This window comes from Amblyomma mixtum, unplaced genomic scaffold (assembly GCF_055824585.1).
Source record: "Amblyomma mixtum isolate Tamu unplaced genomic scaffold, ASM5582458v1 scaffold_21, whole genome shotgun sequence".
NCBI classification, from domain to species: Eukaryota; Metazoa; Arthropoda; class Arachnida; order Ixodida; family Ixodidae; genus Amblyomma; species Amblyomma mixtum.
The window spans coordinates 668,637-680,686 of record NW_028317718.1 but is presented as its reverse complement, the minus strand read 5'-3'; the positions used below and the strand labels follow the sequence as shown (position 1 = coordinate 680,686).

At 60.2% G+C, this 12,050-nt stretch overlaps 2 non-coding genes and 1 pseudogene across 2 annotated transcripts; all 3 read right to left on the bottom strand.

Annotated features, from left to right (window-relative positions):
- LOC149324672 (large subunit ribosomal RNA) overlaps nt 1–353 on the bottom strand; it is a 4,512-nt pseudogene extending 4,159 nt beyond the window's left edge.
- Nucleotides 354–1,342: 989 nt separating this feature from the next.
- LOC149324671 (5.8S ribosomal RNA) lies at nt 1,343–1,495 on the bottom strand. The gene has a single exon (XR_016286795.1). It is a non-coding gene; the product is annotated as a 5.8S ribosomal RNA (ribosomal RNA).
- Nucleotides 1,496–3,270: 1,775 nt separating this feature from the next.
- On the bottom strand, nt 3,271–5,085 carry LOC149324670 (small subunit ribosomal RNA). The gene has a single exon (XR_016286750.1). It is a non-coding gene; the product is annotated as a small subunit ribosomal RNA (ribosomal RNA).
- Between the last annotated feature and the right edge of the window lie 6,965 nt (nt 5,086–12,050).

Sequence of the window (12,050 nt, the reverse complement as noted above, 5' to 3'; positions counted from 1 at the left end):
ACTATCGGTCTCTCGGTCGTATTTAGCCTTAGATGGAGTTTACCACCCACTTAGGGCTGCACTCTCAAGCAACCCGACTCACGGGAGGCTTCGTCCCGGGCGCGCAACGGCGGAGACGGGCCTGGCACCCACTCTGGGACAAGCCCCTGTCAGGGGGACTTGCACCGTCGCAAACTCCCGGGAACGTTGCCTCCCATACACCACATTTCCCGACCGCCTGCAAGGACGGGGGATTCGGTGCTGGGCTAGGTCCCGTTTCGCTCGCAGCTACTCGGGGAATCCCTGTTGGTTTCTTTTCCTCCGCTTAGTGATATGCTTAAATTCAGCGGGTTGTCTCGCCTGATCTGAGGTCGACACAGATATGCATTTTCTCGCGTTCGATTCCGGCGCGGTCGCGCGCGCGCGTCCTTCCCTCGTCTCCGGCCGGCACCTTCCGCCCATTCCCCGCTCTCAGTCGGCAGCACCCTCGGCGACTGCGAGCGAGACTGGAAGGCACCTCTGACCGGCGCTCGGGACGGCGCGCATTCGGTTGCGCGCGGAACACTGAACGCAGAGAGTGTGAACCCCCGACCGCCGCGGCCGAATAAATTCCCTGCCGCCTCTCTTTCCCTCGAGAGAACGACCTCGGCCTGGCGTAGGGGCATCGTCAGAGTTTTGCGTCGCCCCCGCCCCAACTGGAGTGGCCCAGTTTTTCTCGGGGCAGAGACTGCGAAGCACTTAGACCGACGGCGGACTGCGCTCGCAACGAGATCGCGTCCGTTCGACCCGTACTCGACTTCGCGCCCACTCGAGGAGGCGGTCCCTTTCCGCACAGGGTCCGGGGGACCCCTTCGTTGCCGCGCACACGGCGCGCCTCTGCGCTTTGCCGAACTGTGCTGCGCACACCGCGCTCGCGCCCGTCACCTCCCTGCACCCCGCGCGAGGTATCCCTTTTTCTCGCGCGGGCGTGCCCGGAACAGGGCGTTCCCGTCTCTGCGCTTCTCGCAGCAGTTCGGCTACTTCTCCGCGGGCCAGCAGGCAGCGCTTCGCCGCCCGTCCAAACAGCCTCGTCTCCCGTCGGACCGCTCTTTCCCTGCAGGTAATCCCTTCCTGCGGCGGTCGCTTTCTGAGGCGTGACGCTCTACGGCTAGCAGCCGCCGGCCCGCGTTACGTCAGCGCAGGGCGACCCGACTCTGCCGCTTTGCGCGCGGCTGAAGGGTTCGACCCGCTCTCCTCCTCATTCGCAAAGTCTTTCGAGGGATCTTCAGCGTTCCGTACAGAGCCGTCCTCTTTGCCGACACGGTCAAAACGAGTCGCCGGCCGCGCCATCCCCGGGCGCCGGCGCCTCTCTTGATATATGATCCGACCCTCAGACAGACGAACCCAAGGGAAGACCCAAGGGCGCAATGTGCGTTCGAAGAATCAGTGCTCAGTGTGTCCTGCAATTCACACCAAGTCTCGCAGCTGGCTGCGTTCTTCATCGACCCGAGAACCGAGTGATCCACCGCTTAGAGTCGTGCGTTTGGTTTGTTCAAATCCGTACAGTACAACCAGGGTTTTAGGCACCGGGCTTTTCCCCTGGTCTCCAGTCGCAGTTTCGACCGACGTCTTTCGCGCCTCGCAGCCGTCCGTTCGGCATGCTGCGCGTGCCTCAAAGCCAAAGCGAGCAAAGTCTCTCGAAGCTTTTGTGCGATAATGGCTTGCGCGTCACTAATAGGATGACGAGGCATTTGGCAACCACTAAGGCAGAAGTGCTGAGCCGACGCGTGACGCTCCAATTCCGGTCTTCATCAGAGGTGGGTCTTCTTGTGCCTTCTTGGGCACGCCCGCTCCGCCCGCACGGGCCTGACCGCAGAACACCTCGAAGCACCGGCGTTTGCTAGAAATATACATTCTTGGAGCTCTGTGCCACCGTCCTCACGCACCTTTCTGCGATCTGCAGCGACGCTACCCCCGGACTCCAGCAGCGGTTTTTTTTGTTGCTGTTCACACTCAACTGCTGTTCACATCTTTCAAGGCGAGTCATCACCGCCTACCGCTGCTGCACCCTTTTGTAGGGGAGGGGGTTTTCCCAACGCCCCCCGGTCCGGTCGCCCCCGGGTGCGCCATCGTGCTGCTCCCTACTCGACCATTTCGCCACATCATTGCTTCGCAAGGAGACAGGCACCGCCTAGCCGTGGCTACGCAGCGCGTACTTGGAACAAGCCGCAAAGCGGACGTTCATCAGTCTACTCCCGCAATAGGAGCCCACCGGCCACAGTGCCATGGACGGCGTTTCGGTAGCGCACCGACAGACTACTCGAAGGCTGGGAAGGACGAAGCAGCAAGAGAACCCGGCTGCCGCGAATGCGTTCAAAGTGCGGGATTATAATCCCTCGTCCTTTTCGGTCCCGGTGCCTCCTTTCGCGCCGTCGGCGCGGCGTCAGACTCCGCGCCCGCAGTGCGAGACCTTTCGCGCGCGGCCGTTCCCTGGGCCGCGCGCGTCCCGCCGCGTGCGCGTCGCGCAGAAGCGCAGTTTCCCAGCCAGCGAGCCGCGGTTCCTCTCGTACTTCGCAGCAGCCGCCGCCGTTCCCTTGGCAGCGGGCAGGCCTTTCCCTCGGCCCGCCTACCGACTGGTGGTCGCAACACGACAAAGCCAGCGAGCCGCGGTTCCTCTCGTACTTCGCAGCAGCCGCCGCCGTTCCCTTGGCAGCGGGCAGGCCTTTCCCTCGGCCCGCCTACCGACTCGTGGTCGCAACACGACAAAGCCAGCGAGCAGCGTTTCCTTTCGTACTTCGCAGCAGCCGCCGCCGTTCCCTTGGCAGCGGGCAGGCCTTTCCCTCGGCCCGCCTACCGACTCGTGGTCGCAACACGACAAAGCCAGCGAGCAGCGTTTCCTTTCGTACTTCGCAGCAGCCGCCGCCGTTCCCTTGGCAGCGGGCAGGCCTTTCCCTCGGCCCGCCTACCGACTCGTGGTCGCAACACGACAAAGCCAGCGAGCAGCGTTTCCTTTCGTACTTCGCAGCAGCCGCCGCCGTTCCCTTGGCAGCGGGCAGGCCTTTCCCTCGGCCTGCCTACCGGCTCTGTTTGCGCCTCTTCGACGGTTGTCGACAACCGAAAGCCCACCATGAGTGGTGCGTTACGCCGTTCAAACCTGCGGATACAGCCCGTCCGACTTTCCCTTGGTGACGGAGCTCCGCTGGGCGCAACAGTTTGTGCAGAGAAGCGGCTTCAGAATCTCGCAACTCCGCGGTTGAGGCCTTCCCCCGCTTATAAGTGGGGGCGGCGCCGGGTGTGACAAGCACAATCCGGTAATGATCCTTCCGCAGGTTCACCTACGGAAACCTTGTTACGACTTTTACTTCCTCTAAATGATCAAGTTTGGTCATCTTTCCAACAGACCGGCGCAACCGAAAGGCCGCGCCGGACATCGGTCCGAAGACCTCACTAAATCATTCAATCGGTAGTAGCGACGGGCGGTGTGTACAAAGGGCAGGGACGTAATCAACGCGAGCTTATGACTCGCGCTTACTGGGAATTCCTCGTTCAAGGGGAACAATTGCAAGCCCCTATCCCAATCACGAAAGAAGTTCCACGGGTTACCCAGTCTTTTCAGACAGGGATAAAGACACGCTGCTTCCTTCAGTGTAGCGCGCGTGCGGCCCCGGACATCTAAGGGCATCACAGACCTGTTATTGCTCTGTTTCGTGCGGCTAGGAGCCGCTTGTCCCTCTAAGAAGGTTGTAAGGTGCTGGGAACCCCGCACCTATTTAATAGGCTAGAGTCTCGTTCGTTATCGGAATTAACCAGACAAATCGCTCCACCAACTAAGAACGGCCATGCACCACCATCCACCGAATCAAGAAAGAGCTCTCAATCTGTCAATCCTCCCAGTGTCCGGGCCGGGTAAGTTTTCCCGTGTTGAGTCAAATTAAGCCGCAGGCTCCACTCCTGGTGGTGCCCTTCCGTCAATTCCTTTAAGTTTCAGCTTTGCAACCATACTTCCCCCGGAACCCAAATACTTTGGTTTCCCGGAAGCTGCCCGCCGAGTCATTTGAGTAACTCAGGCGGATCGCTGGTTGGCATCGTTTATGGTCAGAACTAGGGCGGTATCTGATCGCCTTCGAACCTCTGACTTTCGTTCTTGATCAAAGAAAACATTCTTGGCAAATGCTTTCGCAGTAGTTCGTCTTGCGACGGTCCAAGAATTTCATCTCTAGCGCCGCAATACGAATGCCCCCGTCTGTCCCTCTTAATCATTACCCCGTATTCCAAAAACCAACAGAACAGAAACGGGGTCTTGTTCTATTATTCCATGCAAGTTTATTCAGGCGACTCGCCTGCGTTGAGCACTCTAATTTTTTCAAAGTAAAAGCGCAGGCCACCTCGAGACGCACCAATGAAGGGCACCAAGAGAGGACCGGCATGATGTTCAGTCCGAGCCGTCGCATCGGGTAGATGCACTACTCGTCTGGAACTGAGATCCAACTACGAGCTTTTTAACCGCAGCAGCTTTAGTATACGCTATTGGAGCTGGAATTACCGCGGCTGCTGGCACCAGACTTGCCCTCCAATTGATCCTCGTTAAAGGATTTAGAGTGTACTCATTTCAATTACGGGGCCTCAAAAGAGTCCCGTATTGTTATTTTTCGTCACTACCTCCCCGTGCCGGGAGTGGGTAATTTGCGCGCCTGCTGCCTTCCTTGGATGTGGTAGCCGTTTCTCAGGCTCCCTCTCCGGAATCGAACCCTGATTCTCCGTTACCCGTAACAACCATGGTAGGCAAGTAACCTACCATCGAAAGTTGATAAGGCAGACACTTGAAAGAAACGTCGCCGGCTCATGGCCATGCGATCAGCACAAAGTTATCCAGAGTCACCACAGAGTACGGGCAGAGCCCGATGGGTCTTGGTCTAATAAAAGCGCCCGTCAGCCAAAGGCCTTCAGGCTCAATGCATGTATTAGCTCTAGAATTGCCACAGTTGTCCAAGTAGAAAGAAACGATCTAAGGAACCATAACTGATTTAATGAGCCATTCGCGGTTTCGCCTTATTTCGGCATGTACTTAGACATGCATGGCTTAATCTTTGAGACAAGCATATGATTACTGGCAGGATCAACCAGGTATGATGCATAGGCATTCCCTTTTCGCCCCAGAAGGGTGCCTCGTCGCCGCCGATAGGGCCGCCATAAACCCCCAGCGCGCGACGCATCTTTTTCGCGGCAGCTTGCGCTGCCCGTGCATCGTTCGAGCTCGCTGCGGCATCCGACCCGTAGGTACGGCAATCGCCACGCGGCAAGAGAGCACGTGTGCCTTTAGGCAAAGCATTTGTAACGCGCCCACCAGTGCGCACATCGGCCTCTAGGGCCGCAGCATTAGGCAACTGGACGGCGCTTGCTGCGTAGCCGAGACGGCCAAGCCGCCAGACGACGGGACACGCCCGCGTCTTCGGCGCGCTCGCACGGAATCGAGTCCGGGTAGCACGGAACACACCTCGTAAAACGTGGAAACAGCGTCGTCCGACAACCAGCCCCTATCGCAGACGCGGATGAGGCTGCAGACGAATGCCGTGGGGTCCGAGGGACGGGGACACGCTGGGCACGAGGCCGCATATCAGACCCGGTCACGGCGCGCACACGCGGGCGCGCGCCGCCGACTGCTCCACTGGGACCCCCATATAATAGCAGCGATAAGTACCCAGACCTCCGTGGGTGAGTAAATCGCCGTACTCGTGCCACTTTCGCCGCAAGGGCCGCACAAATCGTGCGCGCTTTGCCGCGGCATCACAACGCCGCGCTTCCGCGGCGCCCCGCACGAGCCGTACTCGTGGACATAGCCGTCGGGCGAACCGCCGTACTCGAGGCGCGTTCGCCGCAAGAGCCGCTCAAATCGTGCGCGCTTTCCTGCGGCATCGCACGAAAGCGCTGCCCCGGCGCCCCGCACGAGCCGTACTCGTGGACATTGTCATCGGGCGAACCGCCGTACTCGAGGCGCGTTGGCGGCAAGACCCCCACAAATCGTGCGCGCTTTGCTGCGGCATCGCACAAAAGCGCATCCCCGGCGCCCCGCACGAGCCGTACTCGTGGACATAGCCGTCGGGCGAAGCGCCGTACTCGAGGCGCGTTCGCCGCAAGAGCCGCTCAAATCGTGCGCGCTTTCCTGCGGCATCGCACGAAAGCGCTGCCCCGGCGCCCCGCACGAGCCGTACTCGTGGACATGGTCATCGGGCGAACCGCCGTACTCGAGGCGCGTTCGCCGCAAGAGCCGCTCAAATCGTGCGCGCTTTCCTGCGGCATCGCACGAAAGCGCTGCCCCGGCGCCCCGCACGAGCCGTACTCGTGGACATGGTCATCGGGCGAACCGCCGTACTCGAGGCGCGTTCGCCGCAAGAGCCGCTCAAATCGTGCACGCTTTCCTGCGGCATCGCACGAAAGCGCTGCCCCGGCGCCCCGCACGAGCCGTACTCGTGGACATAGCCGTCGGGCGAACCGCCGTACTCGAGGCGCGTTCGCCGCAAGAGCCGCTCAAAACGTGCGCGCTTTCCTGCGGCATCGCACAAAAGCGCTTCCCCGGCGCCCCGCACGAGCCGTACTCGTGGACATTGTCATCGGGCCAACCGCCGTACTCGAGGCGCGTTGGCGGCAAGAGCCCCTCAAATCGAGCGCGCTTTGCTGCGGCATCGCAAAAAAGCACTTCCGCGGCGCCCCGCACGAGCCGTACTCGTGGACATTGTCATCGGGCGAACCGCCGTACTCGAGGAGCGTTCGCCGCAAAAGCCACTCAAATCGTGCGCGCTTTGCTGCGGCATCGCACAACCGCGCTTCCGCGGCGCCCCGCACGAGCCGTACTCGTGGACATAGCCGTCGGGCGAGCCGCCGTACTCGAGGCGCGTTCGCCGCAAAACTCGCATAAATAATGCACAAACTCATGAAAATCACATCTGCCGAGGCCGCCTAAAGCCCGAATTCACCTCCCGGGCGTCGAGAGGTCCGTTTCGGACTTTGCTGACAAAGCGGACGCTTTACTGTTTCGCGTCTGCCTAGGCGGTATGCCCCCTTATATATGCAGCGATAAGTACCCAGACCCCCGCGGGTCATAAGCGCGTCTACCGGAGCGGGCTTCAAACGAACGTAACTCTGCCTTCCGTTGCGCGAAAGGGACGGGAAAGGTCTCAAAATATTCGCCTTTCTCAGCCCCACACGCGGAACTAAAAATTGAGCGGCTGCGCCCACGGGAACGGCCGTGAACATTCGAAAAGGCGGCCCCTTGCGAACCTGGTCAATCACCCGCTGCTCCGGCTACAGTGGAAGCAGCGGGTCGAGGAGGACTGCACAAGATGGGCGGCAGCGCGGCCGACACGTGGCGTAAATTTCGTCTCGTTCCGCCAGGTGAAAGTGCCTTTAAATATTCGAAAACCGTTTACCGCGTCCGCCGGGGAGGCAACCGCGTCTGCCTAGGCGGGACCGCGTCTGCCTAGGCGAGCTTCAAACGAGCGTAACTCTCACTTGCGTTGCGCGAAAGGGACGAGAAAGGTCTCAAAATGCTCGCCTTTCTCAGCCCCACACGCGGATCTAAAAATGGAGCGGATTCGTCCACGGGAACGGCCGCGAAGATTAGAAAAGGCGGCCCCTTGCGAGCCTGGTCAATCACCTGCTGCTCCGGCTACAGTGCAAGCAGCGAGTCCGCGATAACTGCACAAGATGCGCGCCGGCGCGGCCGAACCGTGGCGTAAATTTCGTCGCGCTCCGCCAGTTCAAAGTGCCTTTAAAAATTCGAAGACAATTTACCGCGTCTGCCTAGGCGGGACCGCGTCTGCCTAGGCGAGCTTCAAACGAGCGCAACTCTCACTTGCGTTGCGCGAAACGGACGGGAAAGGTCTCAAAATGTTCGCCTTTCTCAGCCCAACGCGCGCAACTAGAAATTGAGCGGCTGCGCTCAAGGCAACGGCCGCGAGAATTCGAAAAGGCGGCCCCTTGCGATACTGGTCAATCGCCCGCTGCTCCGGCTGCAGTGGACGCAGCGGGTCGGCGATGACTGCACAAGATGCGCGCCGGCGCGGCCGAACCGTGGCGTAAATTTCGTCGCGCTCCGCCAGTTCAAAGTGCCTTTAAAAATTCGAAGACCGTTTACCGCGTCCGCCGGGGAGGCAACCGCGTCTGCCTAGGCGGGACCGCGTCTGCCTAGGCGAGCTTCAAACGAGCGTAACTCTCACTTGCGTTGCGCGAAACGGACGGGAAAGGTCTCAAAATGTTCGCCTTTCTCAGCCCAACGCGCGGAACTAAAAATGGAGCGGATTCGCCCACGGGAACGGCCGCGAAGATTAGAAAAGGCGGCCCCTTGCGATACTGGTCAATCGCCCGCTGCTCCGGCTACAGTGCAAGCAGCGAGTCCGCGATGACAGCACAAGATGCGCGCCGGCGCGGCCGAACCGTGGCGTAAATTTGGTCGCGCTCCGCCAGTTCAAAGTGCCTTTAAAAACTCGAAGACCATTTACCGCGTCCGCCGGGGAGGCAACCGCGTCTGCCTAGGCGAGCTTCAAACGAGCGTAACTCTCACTTGCGTTGGGCGAAAGGGACGGGAAAGGTCTCAAAATGTTCGCCTTTCTCAGCCCCACACGCGGATCTAAAAATGGAGCGGATTCGCCCACGGGAACGGCCGCGAAGATTAGAAAAGGCGGCCCCTTGCGAGACTGCTCAATCGCCCGCTGCTCCGGCTACAGTGCAAGCAGCGGGTCGGCGATGACTGCACAAGATGCGCGCCGGCGCGGCCGAACCGTGGCGTAAATTTGGTCGCGCTCCGCCAGTTCAAAGTGCCTTTAAAAACTCGAAGACCGTTTACCGCGTCCGCCGGGGAGGCAACCGCGTCTGCCTAGGCGGGACCGCGTCTGCCTAGGCGAGCTTCAAACGAGCGTAACTCTCACTTGCGTTGCGCGAAAGGGACGGGAAAGGTCTCAAAATATTCGCCTCTCTCAGCCCAACACGCGGAACTAAAAATTGAGCGGCTGCGCCCACGGGAACAGCCGCGAAGATTAGAAAAGGCGGCCCCTTGCGAGCCTGGTCAATCGCCCGCTGCTCCGGCTGCAGTGGAAGCAGCGAGTCGGCGATGACTGCACAAGATGCGCGCCGGCGCGGCCGAACCGTGGCGTAAATTTCGTCGCGCTCCGCCAGTTCAAAGTGCCTTTAAAAATTCGAAGACCGTTTACCGCGTCCGCCGGGGAGGCAACCGCGTCTGCCTAGGCGGGACCGCGTCTGCCTAGGCGAGCTTCAAACGAGCGTAACTCTCACTTGCGTTGCGCGAAAGGGACGAGAAAGGTCTCAAAATGTTCGCCTTTCTCAGCCCAACGCGCGGAACTAAAAATGGAGCGGATTCGCCCACGGCAGCGGCCGCGAAGATTAGAAAAGGCGGCCCCTTGCGAGCCTGGTCAATCACCCGCTGCTCCGGCTACAGTGCAAGCAGCGAGTCCGCGATGACAGCACAAGATGCGCGCCGGCGCGGCCGAACCGTGGCGTAAATTTGGTCGCGCTCCGCCAGTTCAAAGTGCCTTTAAAAACTCGAAGACCATTTACCGCGTCCGCCGGGGAGGCAACCGCGTCTGCCTAGGCGGGACCGCGTCTGCCTAGGCGAGCTTCAAACGAGCGTAACTCTCACTTGCGTTGCGCGAAAGGGACGGGAAAGGCCTCAAAATGTTCGCCTTTCTCAGCCCCACACGCGGATCTAAAAATGGAGCGGATTCGCCCACGGGAACGGCCGCGAAGATTAGAAAAGGCGGCCCCTTGCGAGCCTGGTCAATCACCTGCTGCTCCGGCTACAGTGCAAGCAGCGAGTCCGCGATAACTGCACAAGATGCGCGCCGGCGCGGCCGAACCGTGGCGTAAATTTCGTCGCGCTCCGCCAGTTCAAAGTGCCTTTAAAAATTCGAAGACCATTTACCGCGTCCGCCGGGGAGGCAACCGCGTCTGCCTAGGCGGGACCGCGTCTGCCTAGGCGAGCTTCAAACGAGCGTAACTCTCACTTGCGTTGCGCGAAAGGGACGGGAAAGGTCTCAAAATGTTCGCCTTTCTCGGCCCCACACGCGGATCTAAAAATGGAGCGGATTCGCCCACGGGAACGGCCGCGAAGATTAGAAAAGGCGGCCCCTTGCGAGCCTGGTCAATCACGTGCTGCTCCGGCTACAGTGCAAGCAGCGAGTCCGCGATAACTGCACAAGATGCGCGCCGGCGCGGCCGAACCGTGGCGTAAATTTCGTCGCGCTCCGCCAGTTCAAAGTGCCTTTAAAAATTCGAAGACCATTTACCGCGTCTGCCTAGGCGGGACCGCGTCTGCCTAGGCGAGCTTCAAACGAGCGTAACTCTCACTTGCGTTGCGCGAAAGGGACGGGAAAGGTCTCAAAATGTTCGCCTTTCTCGGCCCCACACGCGGATCTAAAAATGGAGCGGATTCGCCCACGGGAACGGCCGCGAAGATTAGAAAAGGCGGCCCCTTGCGAGCCTGGTCAATCACGTGCTGCTCCGGCTACAGTGCAAGCAGCGAGTCCGCGATAACTGCACAAGATGCGCGCCGGCGCGGCCGAACCGTGGCGTAAATTTCGTCGCGCTCCGCCAGTTCAAAGTGCCTTTAAAAATTCGAAGACCATTTACCGCGTCTGCCTAGGCGGGACCGCGTCTGCCTAGGCGAGCTTCAAACGAGCGTAACTCTCACTTGCGTTGCGCGAAAGGGACGGGAAAGGTCTCAAAATGTTCGCCTTTCTCGGCCCCACACGCGGATCTAAAAATGGAGCGGATTCGCCCACGGGAACGGCCGCGAAGATTAGAAAAGGCGGCCCCTTGCGAGCCTGGTCAATCACCTGCTGCTCCGGCTACAGTGCAAGCAGCGAGTCCGCGATAACTGCACAAGATGCGCGCCTGCGCGGCCGAACCGTGGCGTAAATTTCGTCGCGTTCCGCCAGTTCAAAGTGCCTTTAAAAATTCGAAGACCATTTACCGCGTCTGCCTAGGCGGGACCGCGTCTGCCTAGGCGAGCTTCAAACGAGCGTAACTCTCACTTGCGTTGCGCGAAAGGGACGGGAAAGGTCTCAAAATGTTCGCCTTTCTCAGCCCCACACGCGGAACTAAAAATTGAGCGGCTGCGCCCACGGGAACCGCCGCGAAGATTAGAAAAGGCGGCCCCTTGCGAGCCTGGTCAATCACCTGCTGCTCCGGCTACAGTGCAAGCAGCGAGTCCGCGATAACTGCACAAGATGCGCGCCTGCGCGGCCGAACCGTGGCGTAAATTTGGTCGCGCTCCGCCAGTTCAAAGTGCCTTTAAAAACTCGAAGACCGTTTACCGCGTCCGCCGGGGAGGCAACCGCGTCTGCCTAGGCGGGACCGCGTCTGCCTAGGCGAGCTTCAAACGAGCGTAACTCTCACTTGCGTTGCGCGAAAGGGACGGGAAAGGTCTCAAAATGTTCGCCTCTCTCAGCCCAACGCGCGGAACTAGAAATTGAGCGGCTGCGCCCACGGGAACCGCCGCGAAGACTAGAAAAGGCGGCCCCTTGCGAGCCTGGTCAATCACCTGCTGCTCCGGCTACAGTGCAAGCAGCGAGTCCGCGATAACTGCACAAGATGCGCGCCGGCGCGGCCGAACCGTGGCGTAAATTTCGTCGCGCTCCGCCAGTTCAAAGTGCCTTTAAAAATTCGAAGACCATTTACCGCGTCTGCCTAGGCGGGACCGCGTCTGCCTAGGCGAGCTTCAAACGAGCGTAACTCTCACTCGCGTTGCGCGAAAGGGACGAGAAAGGTCTCAAAATGTTCGCCTTTCTCAGCCCCACACGCGGATCTAAAAATGGAGCGGATTCGCCCACGGGAACGGCCGCGAAGATTACAAAAGGCGGCCCCTTGCGAGCCTGGTCAATCGCCCGCTGCTCCGGCTGCATTGGAAGCAGCGAGTCGGCGATGACTGCACAAGATGCGTCGCGGTGCGGCCGACACGTGGCGTAAATTTCGTCGCGTTCCGCCAGTTAAAAGTGCCCTTAAAAGTTCGAAGACCGTTCACCGCGTCCGCCGGGGAGGCAACCGCGTCTGCCTAGGCGGGACCGCGTCTGCCTAGGCGAGCT